This window comes from Mya arenaria, chromosome 5 (genome assembly GCF_026914265.1).
Source record: "Mya arenaria isolate MELC-2E11 chromosome 5, ASM2691426v1".
Lineage (NCBI taxonomy): Eukaryota > Metazoa > Mollusca > Bivalvia > Myida > Myidae > Mya > Mya arenaria.
Genome location: NC_069126.1, coordinates 72,108,566 through 72,121,783, shown reverse-complemented (window position 1 = coordinate 72,121,783; position 13,218 = coordinate 72,108,566). Strand labels below are relative to the sequence as shown.

Here is a 13,218-nt window from a genome sequence, read left to right as displayed (position 1 = left end):
ATGTGGTTAAGAATATACAAATATGCCTTTCAAATGGAATTAAAAAAAAAATCAAAAAAACTCAAGGGCCATAATTTGTATTTAGGCTTAAAACGGAGTTATGTTTCTTGTTGTAAGATAGTTGTAAATAATTTTGAATTTTATTAAGTGCATTTAATGAACATTATAGAAGTTTTTTTTATTAAAATCCCAACTTGCCCTTAACTTTTACTTGCCTAAAACTTTAACCTAAGTCAATCAGGGGCCATAACTTGTATTAAGGATATGGAGTTATGTTACCTCATTGGGTGATGGTCCTAAACAACTGTGTGAATGTTTAAGTCAATTGAATGAAGGGTAAAGAAGTTATTAAACAATATCCCAACCTGCCCTAAAACTTTAACCTAAGTTCTGTAGTCAATCAGGGGCCATAATTTGTATAAAAGATAATATGGAGTTATGTGATGGCTCTGAACATCTGTGTGAAGTATTAAGTCAATTGAATGAATGGTATTGAAAATCCAACATGCCCTAAAACTTTAACCTGCCCTAAAACTTTAACCTAAGTCAATCAGGGGCGATAACTTGTATTTAGGATAATATGGAGTTATGTAACCTCATTGTGTGATGGTCCAGAACAACTGTGTGAAGTATTAAGTCAATTGAACAAAGGATATAAAACTTTAAAAAGTTATTAATAAATATTCCAACTTGCCCTAAAACTTTTAACCTAAGTTCCATAGTCAATCAGGGGCCATAATCTGTGTAAAGAATAATATGGAGTTATCTAACCTCATCATGTGATGGCCCTGAACAACTGCGTGAAGTATTAAGTCAATTGAATGTAGGGTATTGGAGTTTTAAGTGAAAATCCCAACTTGCCCTAAAACTTTAACCGGACGCCGACACTGAAACATGAACGTTTCTGGTACTTTTCTTTAAAAGACTGTTGATATTTTGATTATTAGAATTACCGTGGTATGTTTGCATAGTACAGCACTTTACTGGGATGACCTCGTTAAGTTTTTTTTATTTATAATGATCAACACAAAAGTGCAACTTTTGTTACTGACTTTGTTTCATTGGTTGTATATTATAAAAAACATTTAACGGAAAGAAATGCAACTGAGATTTGTATTTGAATATTGTCACATAAATATTATAACTGTGCACTGAATAGATGTCAATATGATTTGTAAGCTGATTACACTGTATTTTCAAATTCAGATTGTGCTATTAGCTTCAACTGCCTTCAGAAAATGGCAGCCTTAACTGTCAAAGGATAAAGGAATTTGATACAGGGTAACTTGAAATTATGTTGAAATCGGGCGAGCAGTTTCTGAGAAGAAGAATTTCAGATTTACCTTTCGGTTGCCATGGCAACCAGAGTTCTGCATGTAACCATTTTTATTGAAGGGAATCAGGACAAGGACCACCTAAGGAACATTCCTGTGAAATTTGGTTAAATTGACCCAGTGGTTTAGGAGAAGTTGTATGAAGGTAAATGTTGATGACTGACGGATGAACAACGGACAATCACCCTATCACAATAGCTCACGCAGAGCACTTGGTACCCAGGTGAGCTAAAAAGAAACACAAAGAAATTACAAACAGTCCACTTGTACATTCAATTATTGTTTAATCTGTTTCAGTGCTAGGATCAAGTATGTAATTATGGTTTACGCAATTAGGTCCTTTAACTTTTCATCTGTCACTTATTTTTACATTTTACATAATTTTATATATTAAAGTAACAGACTTGTAATCAATTATGTATACATGTATATATATGTCAGCAATTCACCACATCCTTCAAGGCCGCTTGATGTCTGCATTAACACTAATTTAGTTTATTTAAAGCAATGTTTAAGAGGTTTACTTTGATGATTGCGTATGTGAGGTTTTCCGATAAAGAATGATCTGCTCATCCAGTAAGGCTCTGAAATTAAACCTCTTTAAGCTTAATGAGGCAAAACTCAGTTTATAACTTAACCACAGCACACCTGCCTTCATTTCTGTCAGAGCAATTGGAGGTACATTGTTAATTGTCTATGTGCAATCACAGATGAAAGTTGGTCTCCCTCACTGGTTGTGTAGAAGCTGTTGTCTTAAAGATGGTCACTAGGACTGTCCATCTGTCCATGAACTGCTGTAAGGTGTGGTCATCTACAGTCACCCAGGAGACACAGTTCTGGCTGGGCTCTAACCACCTGGTATAGAAAACATGGTCTATCACATTTCACAGTTGATAGTAATGTATAAACATGTAAGTTGTAATATAACGCCAAAAAGAAATGGTACTGTATTTTAATGCTCTTTAAATACTGGCAAAAATAGCTCATAACAGCATACTGATCTGTGCATGAAGTTGATATTGTTTGTTTAACAGTAAGGTTAAAGCACCTATTTCAATTTTCTTTTTTCGAATTGTTTTAACCTCATAAGACATTGAAACCTAGCAGAAGGTTACAGCAAACATCACATAACCATCAGGCGTTTTAATGCTTTTATCTAGGAATTAATATTCAGCCAAGACTGTACTTCTGTATGGCAGTAAAAAATAAATTAAGTGCTCTGAAAAACATAGGTTTTCATAGCAACACTTCTCCCATTCTAGTGATTTAATCCATTTAAAAATCAGAATTTAAGACATGAATGGTAATCAAGAGCTGAATATTCTTAATTGTTTTCTTATTTAGCATGTGTAAAGATACATACTCAGTATCAAACATTCCAAACAGTCAATGTACATTCAGTTACATAGGAAGAAACATAAGTTTAAAGTTTATGACAATTCCAACAATATATAAATAAAATTAATGCATGGTGATGTCAGTAACGCCAAGTCTACTTGTAGATTAACTTGTTTGAGTTATTTGCAATAAGCTGTGACCATGGATAAATAAAAAACGATACCTGGATAATTCAACTATGAGGGTCTCAAATTTGAATCAGTGATGGGTGAAATATAGCTAATACATGAGACTGTCTTTAAGCCTTGTGACAACAGGGGTCCTTGCCTTTAAAGTGTGTTAAGCAAGAATATATAACTCCATGGTATTAGCAGGATAGCTCCCCCAACCAGAAGTATTATATTGGTGATAATAACAGACAAAATATTCCAATCAAGAAAATACAATTAAAGTATTTAGTTCATAATAAGTTCTGTTGAGTTCATTGGTCACAAAAGCTCATACCTGGTAACTTAAAAAAGCATTGCCAAGTACATTATCTGGGTAGAAACCAACACTGGGGCCATGAGAAATTACACTTGTTGAGGATCAAACCAACATTCACCCTCTCATCTTCCTTTGACACAATACTCAGCCTGTATATAAAAAACTATTCTATACCAGTCGTCCGCTGCCTGCCTGGCATGTGTACAGTTGTCTAGGGCCTGGTCGCTGCAGGAAATCTCCTGTAACCATGGTAATGTCTGTTGGAGCTGTTAACTGTCACTCTCACATGCACGATCATATAAATCTGCAGGAGATGTATTATTGTAATCACTCACATCTTAAGTTCATAAAACTTTGTTTACAAACAAGAGCACTAGAGTGGATCAATATTCAACTTATTAATATTTATTACAGAGAGTCCAACTTATCACTATATCTGTTAAAACATATATTTAGAGTTTCCTCATTATCCTTTATTTGTATAGCTGTTTCACTGAAATGGGATAATTCCTCATTATCTACTTATTTTTACGTACTGTACACATGCATGCAAATATTTTTCTCTTTTTGTTCCTCACATTATATTTACCTTCAGGAATGGAATTATCATATTAAACTAGACGGTTGTTTTTGTAATGAAAGACAAATAAACAAATGATCCCCCTCCCCCAACCTGCACATCATCTCAATATGGTGAAAAATTTGACAATTTATTTCAAAGACTTCAAGAGGATATGGAGCAGACACAAAATGATGTCATATCACCTTTGACCTCTAGTGTGACCTTGAACTTGAACTAAGCAAGTTGTAACATGCGCTCTGCACATTATCTTTATATGGTGAACATTTTGTGGCGAGTTATTTCAAAATCCTTCAAGGCTTTGAGGCTTTGAAGAGACATAGAGCGAACACGAAACGCAGTCTTATGACCTTTGACCTCTTAGTGTGACCTTGACCTTGAACCACACTGGTTTTAAAATATGATTAGCACATTGTCTAAATATGGTGAACATCAGACAGAAATTAAGTCATATGATAGTCATGTGACCTTTGATCTCTAAGGGTGACCTTAAACTGAGTTGGTTGTAACATACGCTCGGCACATCGTCTCAATATGGTGAACATCTGTGTCAGGTTAATTCAAAATCCTTCAAGCAGTTCAAGAGATACGGAGCGACACCAAATGTAGTCATATTGCCTTTGAACTTCATCTGAGATGGTTGTAACATCAGAAGCAATTCTACCTGAGATACAGGTGACCACATCATCTTCTGTTGTTCCATCAGCTAGATTCGCTTCCCTTTTTATCCTGTGTAGAATGTCCCCTACATTGTATATCATCCTGTACTTGGACAGAATAGACTCTGGAGCCTAGGAAAAGGATCAAATTCATATTTTATATAATATGAGGATATTTGTTGACTTACGTATAAGACCATAATGCCTGTTACACAGAATAATGAAAGAAAGCAATATTTTCATGGAGATAAAGTGTATTGCAGAAAATTAGTGTAAGCATTTGTATTTCATAAAGATACATTAAAACAGCAAATAAACAGCAAATATGATGTATATATATTATAAGTTACGGGGCTAGTAGGTGACCCGATATGGGAAATACAGGGTAAAGGAAACCATATCAGTTTGGAGTGAAGCTTGAACCCGAATATATGGTTTCCTTTGCCCCGTATATCCCAATTCGGGTCACCTACTAACCCTGTAACATATATGTCACGTCGACAACATGTTAACATGTATATGTTTCCTTTATTCATCGGAATATTCAATCGGAATCGGAAAATAGACGCCATTTTGGTACAATATAAATTTGGTGACCCAATATGGAAAAATATGGGGTCACCACGTGATCAGTCCTGAACCAATGGCGTTGCGTCATTTATGTTGGAGGCATGATATATATATGAGGCAGCTGGATGCTAATATTAATACACCTATCCTTTTTCCTTCTTTTAAAATGAACATAACACAAGGTTGTTTATTGGTCCTAATTGTTATTGCCATCTGGTGTCTGTTCTCTGTTTAAGGAATACTGATCAGCCAAAGCACAACCAATCCAGCCCTTTTTCTATGAACAATTCCCTTAGTTAGCGATTAGCGATGTTTGAGCAAACATGCTATCACTTTAATTTTGGTCTTTAATTGGCAAGAGTACATACGTCAAAAGTATGTCACTTCATGTATAATTCTCAATACATTTTGATAAGGCGTCTTCACATAAAAATACTGCGCTGAAAGTTTCTCCAAATGGAAGAATTCATACAAATATCAAACGCTGAGCAATCTAGAGAAGAACCAAATACAACCTAAGCTATTCGTATGTGTTCCTAACTCAGTGTAAAGATTGCTTGTTTATTGTTCTCATATGGATGGGTTTATATTTTATTAAGTAAATAAATAAAAAAATAAATGATTTCATAGTATCAAATGCGGCATGTTGTGAACTGTTGTAAGTGTGTACGGCAATAAATACTCTTGCAGATATAACGTACCGGGGGTAGTAAATAACAAACGAGGTTAACATGTCTTTCTTTAACGCATTAAAAAATACACATTTAATAAGCAATCCCGCTTGGCTCAATATTCTCGAGGCTCAAAGTATTTTTGCCGGTCCCTCGAATATCGAGCCAACGGATTTCGACTGTACATATATTGTGTATTTATGTATACTGCAATATGTATGTGGCAATGGAATAAATGTTGGTCATTGCATTGTCACTGAAACATGTGTACTCAATTCATGTGAACATCTTGAATATATTTTAGCTGTGTCAAGGTTAAAAGACTTGGACAAAAATGCCAATGACAACAATTTAAAAAAAAAATGAAGCTTATAAACCACAAATCGTTTCTGACAGCTGATAAATTACCTGGAATATTTTAAAGTTGAGGCACTGTTACACAAAGCAGGATAATATGGACAGAAGAGGTCTGGTGTATAGACGTTAAGCTATGTTCAGGACACTGTAACAGAAGAACAGGGCATTATCAAACATTATTAATCAACTATTACATATTTGAAGCAACACTGGGACAATTGTAATACTAATACTTGACAATTGACGACAATATATGCCAAAAGTAGCCCAATTTCGACAAAGTCGGCCAATAAGAGCTTCTGCTGTTTTTATTGGCAACTAAACTCGCTACATAAAAAATAGGAAAAACAGACCGTTTTCATTTGCTGTCAAACCTGCCCTAATATGAGATTGCTGTAAATAATTTTACAAGGCAGCCATTTTTTTTCAGTTTAACTGACTGTTTGGTGATGAATTTCACTACTTACTTGAATGTAACCATTTTTCAATCGTATGTAAAAAAACTTATTGTTCCTTATTACATTTGTCACCCAAACTTTTTTAAATAGGATTAACTTATGGATTGTAACAATAGATCTAAATTAATTAAGTTGGCATTGTTCTGTAAAACTATCTTAAAATACTGAAATTCAGATGTCTCATTCTCCATACTCCGATTAACTACAAGAACTGTTCATACCGGTAATAACAATACCATTCCATTGTGTTTTAATACTTCATATTTTCACTAATATTATTTAGTAAAGGTTTTTTCTTTTCTTATTTTTGTGTTTGATATGTTTGTTAACTGTTTTATTTGATAGATATTAATTAATATATGTTTCATTGTTTTGTGATATCACATGCATATTTTATGTCATGATGAAAATAAAACTTGAAACTTATTTTAAAAATTGTGTGCCTTGTTTGAAACAAATTTGGAATTACTAACCTAAATACTTCAACTACTTTGTACGGTTTGATATTACTGTTGTATTAAACCTGTTGGTGGATTTTATGACAATTATTTTTTTAGGTACCGACAGATTGGATAATGAAGGTGAAAACAATTTTGAGCCTTTGGCAAATGATTTACGAAATAATCACAGAAAGATTGATTTCCGTAGACTATACAATGCAATTGATTTTATTTATAAGTCTGTACAATGTCACTTTAAACAATACACAGGAAAGTCATGTCTAAAAAAAGAAGAATCCATGAATAAAAAATGGAAATAATAAGGTAAGGTCTCAGAATGTTTTAAACCAAAATGGCGCAGTATATATATATGTATATGTAATAGTTAATTAATTAAATACTCATTAATTAGGTGATTTCATATTGGCTGAGTTATTTGCCCCAAGTCAGCAGTATTTGCCTTCCCCTTCGGGCTTAAGCCAATACAGCTGACCTTGTACAAATAACTGGGCTAATATTAAATCACCTAATTAATAACATTATAGTACCATGGTGTATTCATACCTAAGGAATGTTCTAGCAGAATGGACACACTCTGGAGGTCTGATATGGACAGGAGATGTCCAATACAACTTCCTTCAGGGTACTAACATCATGCACTTGTCACTTTTGATAAGTCAATCAAGGGGCATAACTTAACAATTAATAAAAGATTGCTAAACATGTCCATATTGCCACTTGTAGGCTTTTAGCCAGGTTTTGGAAAGGACAGGGTTCTACATTGTATCGGGCTGTTCAACATCATGATTTTTTATAGAAAATAATAGTAATGTTTTTCATTGGAAGTAATATTAGGTTTCAACAAGCAAATATGTTAAGTTTGTTTGTGTTATCATATTAAAGTTTTAATCAAAACAAAATAGTTTCTTGACAGTCTTACAGCTGCACTTTCACAGATTGACCGTTTTGACAACATTTTTTTATTTTTTGTCTTGGAATGAGCCAATTTTTGTGAAAATGTTTGGAAACAAGTGATAGAAGACTGCTGACAAAAGAACAGATTGCAGTTTTCATATTTTCATTTGAAAATTGATGTTTTTATGACTACAAGCGTTATTAATGCTTTAAGAAAATGAGATTTTCTACAGTCTACCTCACAATTGAGATCTATTCTATTGTGCGTTATCTTATATGACCAAAATCAGCTGATTGTGAATCTGTGAAAGTGCAGCTGTAAGCTTTTACCTCTATAAAGGCAGAAGAGAACCCATGCTGTAAAAAAAAGTCTCCATGAAAGCAGAAGGGTGTTACCAATAAAGGACCCTTCCACTACTCTTCAGCTAAAACTCTACCACTAGCAAAACATGTCGAAGTTTCATGTGAAAATTTTAAACAGTTTTTGAGTTACAGTCCAGGTTTAAGAATATTTGTCAAAACAGCAAAGTAAAACGGGTGAATGGTCGGTGCTTCTAAAACCCATACACCAAGCTTGTAACAATATGAGAATCTGAATTTTGAGGACTGAATCATGAAGGGAATCATAATTCTGATTGAATTAGATAATGTCAATCAAAACATGTTTTTAACATCAACTACCTGGCCAGTTTCAGGTCTGTAGATTTCTGTGAGAAGAGTTTGTGGAGTTTCTACTCAATACGTGACTTCACCATGGAAACAGACTGCTCTAAATTCCGGGCATCGTTGACAGACTTCTGACACTGGACGAAACTGAGGAAGTATTCCTTGTTCCTCTCCTGAATATGTACATTGTGAAACATTGGTTAATAGATTCTCGACATGTGAATTTGTAACCTGTAAAAACTGTAAGTGAGCAATTCTCTAATTAAGAAATGAAGTTACACAATTCTGTTATAAGATCCTTGAAAACATGCAGAGAACAAAATTCATTTTCAGAAAAGGCTAAAATTCATTTTAGGTCCGACAGGCTACACCCCAAGAACCCCTTAGCACCCATTGAGGGAGGACCCCAACACTCCCACACTCTTTAGGGGATATACTCTCCTACTCCTAAACATTTCTGCAACCCTGATTGTGCATCTAGAAACACAATTAAAAATGATGAAAAAAGTTTCATGTGAATATCTTGGTTACCTAAGTTTTGAACATGTGATATTTTTTGCATGACTTTTTCCAACTATTTAGTGACATTACTTTGCAATAACTGAAGGAAGAGTTATAGGACTTGCTATACATGTGTCTAGTGTCTCCTGCAAAATATGTGCCAAGTTTCATTTGAATATCTTGAACATTTTTTTAAGTTATGGCAAATATTTAAAAAAAAATCACAACAATGCCAATGACACCAAGGTAATGACAATAACTTGACTTTTTGTTTTTCAAAACACAGTTGAGCTGATAATTATACCAATAATGATAACAGGTTATAAATTCTACAGTCAAAGGGAAGTCACTAAGATTTGCATTTTTACCATTTCTCATGATAGATTTGCCTCCCTTGCCTTAAATGTTGAAATTCTCACTAAATTATCTTTTTTTACACTTCTGTATTTAAACACAATGTTGATATGGTTATTTCTATTTTAAATATTAAAAAAATAATGAGTTGGTTTATTTCATATAATTAGATTGCCAACTTATTTTGTCGTCAGATTCTGAAGTGGTAGTTATACTTCCTCTTTATTTCCTGGATGGGCCTCAAATCTGTGCATATGCATTATGACATAAACAACGAAGATGCCCGTTAAAATGTTGAAGGTAAAAACTTCTGAGTCTTTAAAGGAAGTTTGGGTCGAAGTATTTCTCCCTAAAAATGGGCTAAAACTTCCTTCTTGCAAAATATTTATTTGTTACACAGCATGTGGAAAATAGTGGATTTTTTTCAGGGTTGAGACTTAATCTTTACACAGAGATAATCTTCCAAAATTGACGGCAAGCAAATTCAAACTTTCAGTTTCAAATTTAAAATATTTCTGCAGGTATATATTTTTGACAAGATTAAAAACTATACACCTGATCTTGGTGAAAATGTGTCTGCATCAGTAAATGAACTGATCTGTATTGATAAGTGATAACAAATAAAATATCAGTATGGTGCAAACTCTTATTTATTGGTCAAATAACTATGCTTTGTCCGAACTTACAAACTTTACCATAATTAGAATAAATCTTGTTTGTTAAAAGTCAGGTCATTAACCTTGTACATTCATAAGGAATGCAAAAATCCTTGGAAGTATTTGTAGCTTAATACTTTTCTGATAGATACCTGCAAAAACTGATGTACCCTATTGTATAAGGACAGCTGTCTGGCCAGATCCCTCACTTCTCCACCATCATACTTGAACCTGTAAACACAGTATTACAGTTACCAATGTTAGATGACAACTGATGTACACTCTTGTACAAGGAGGGCTGTCTGGCAAGATCCCTGACTTCACCACCATCATACTTGAACCTGTAAACACAATATTACAGTTACCAATGATAGATGACATCTGATGTACACTCTTGTACAAGGACGGCTGACTGGCCAGATCCCTGACTTCACCACCATCATACTTGAACCTGTAAACACAGTATTACAGTTACCAATGTTAGATGACAACTGATGTACACTCTTGTACAAGGACAGCTATCTGGCCAGATCCCTGACTTCACCACCATCATACTTGAACCTGTAAACACAATATAACAGTTACCAATGTTAGATGACAACTGATGTACACTCTTGTACAAGGACAGCTGTCTGGCCAGATCCCTGACTTCACCAACATATATTATTTGTTTGGATTTATTTTTTTAAATAAAGCTTATACCAGTACGGTAGGTTTTTTTCTTACAACTCACTGTGGATGCAGTTTTTCCAGTGTAGATGTTCACTTCCTAAAGTCCTCTATTTCTATAACCAACCTGGCCGCTACAATTCAAGCCCCCCCCCCCTTCCCACTCCACCACAACTCACTGTGGATGCAGTTTTTCCAGTGTAGATGTTCACTTCCTTAAGTCCTCTATTTCTCTAACCAACCTGGCCGCTACAATTCAACCACCCCCCCCTTCCCACTCCACCGCAACTCACAGTGGAAGCAGGCCCTCCTTCTCCAGCTCCCAATATTTATATGCACTCAATCCCGCCAACTGTCAACTAAAAAACTTTAATAGAAATACCTTTACCCTTAATCCACACTTACCATGGAATCAATCTCTAGTGCAGGTGTCTTTCCCTCTGTTTCCTCCTCCCTGTCACTTTCTCTACCCATCCTGGCCAACAATCCACTATAATACACACCCCTACCCTGTTTCTCCCCACTTACCGTGGAAGCAGACTCCAGTGCGGGTGTATTTTCTTCAGTTATTTCCTCCCTGTCACATTCTCCACCCATCCTGGCCAACTATCCAATAAAGTGACCAACCCTTTACCTTGTTTCTCTCCACTCAGTCAATACAGTCTCCAGTGTAGGTGTCTATCCCCTCCATTTCTTCCTCCCCGTCACATTCTCCACCCATCCTGGCCAACTATCTACTATAACACAAACTACTTTACCTGGTTTCGCCCTACTTAGCATGGCAGCAGTCTCCAGTGCCGTTGTCTTTTCCTCTGTAAGGCCCTCTTAGTCACATTCTCCACCCATCCTGGCCAACTATCTACTATAATACACGCTACTTTACCTGGTTTCCCCCTACTTAGCATGGCAGCAGTCTCCAGTGCCGCTGTCTTTTCCTCTGTTAGGCACTCTCAGTCACATTATCCACCCATCCTGGCCAACTATCTACTATAGTACACGCTACTTTACCTGGTTTCCCCCAACTTAGCATGGCAGCAGACTCCAGTGCCGCTGTCTTTTCCTCTGTTAGGCCCTCTCAGTCACATACTCCACCCATCCTGGCAAACTATCTACTATAGTACACGCTACTTTACCTGGTTTCCCCCAACTTAGCATGGCAGCAGACTCCAGTGCCCCTGTCTTTTCCTCTGTAAGGCCCTCTTAGTCACATTCTCCACCCATCCTGGCCAACTATCTACTATAATACACGCTACTTTACCTGGTTTCCCCCTACTTAGCATGGCAGCAGACTCCAGTGCCGCTGTCTTTTCCTCTGTAAGGCCCTCTTAGTCACATTCTCCACCCATCCTGGCCAACTATCCACTATAGTACACGCTACTTTACCTGGTTTCCCCCAACTTAGCATGGAAGCAGACTCCAGTGCTGCTGTCTTTTCCTCTGTTAGGCACTCTCAGTCATATTCTTTAAACATCCTGGCAAACTATCCACTTACCATGGAAGTAATCTCCAGTGCAGGTGTCTTTTCCTCCTATTCCTCTTCATCATCATCACCATCTCCACCCGCTGCCTCTCGACTATGATACTCCTCTGTCTCCAAGCCTTTCCTGATAAAACAGACTTTGTACATGAGTTAAAGCAAGATGATAAGAGTTAGATTCATTTTGGTTTAGTTTAACTGTTGCCAGGCTTTATTGACTAATGATGTTTTATGTAACTTCCACTTACTGTCATCTAAAAGAGTTAGTCCTGTATGTGTTCAGAAACAGGATGTAATTGGGTATTATCAAAGAATAAATCAAGATGGTTTGGTTTCTTTATCATACTCCAGAAGGTTAGTGTTTCCATTTTAGCAGGGTTAAAGGAGACAAGGAGCCTTGCTTTTAATCAATCATGACTGCTCGTGAGATAATGATTTTAAGTTTCAGCACAATCAGCAGGATCATTAACAATCATTTTGCTTTGAAAAAGTTTTCAATAGTTTTTCACATGAGTATTGATTCATAAACTGAGATTTACCGCAAATCACTTTGTATATGACACTAGCATAGGTAGGATGCAGGCAAAAAATTGAGAAAAATTGGGGGAAAAACTTAATACCACTTATACCATAGATTGGATGCAGTGAAAAAATGTCATAATCGGCAGCCACCATATGGGTTGACGAATTTTGAATGGTGAAAGTACTGTAGCGAGGTTTATTAAATAACAATGGCACAAGTGGTATAAAGCATATAAATAATCAATTGCAATACTGTAGAGCTTTTGGAGTCATTTCATACCACGGAGTTACCATACCTTGAACAGCTTTTCAGCTGTAGAATTGCCAGCCGGCCCCATCAATGGCATACTTTAATCTTATAAACAGGTTTCACTTTGGTTAAAAATATAAATATGTGCCTGTCAAAAGCAACAAAAAGAAATGAAAAAAGACAATCAAGGGCTATAATTTGTGTTTTAGGGTAATATGGGGTTTCGTTACCTAACTGTGTGATGGCTGTTACCAACTGTGTGAGGTATTAAGCCAATTGAATGAAGGGTATAGAAGTTACTAGTAAAAATCCCAA

The 13,218-nt window shown here is 35.8% G+C and overlaps 1 long non-coding RNA gene across 1 annotated transcript; it reads right to left on the bottom strand.

Annotated features, from left to right (window-relative positions):
- Positions 1-1,611: 1,611 nt before the first annotated feature.
- On the bottom strand, positions 1,612-8,630 carry LOC128233398 (uncharacterized). The gene is made up of 5 exons (XR_008260672.1): positions 8,490-8,630; positions 6,047-6,140; positions 4,403-4,529; positions 3,333-3,462; positions 1,612-2,189 (listed from the first exon to the last, which is right to left on the bottom strand). It is a non-coding gene; the product is annotated as an uncharacterized LOC128233398 (long non-coding RNA).
- Positions 8,631-13,218: the final 4,588 nt, after the last annotated feature.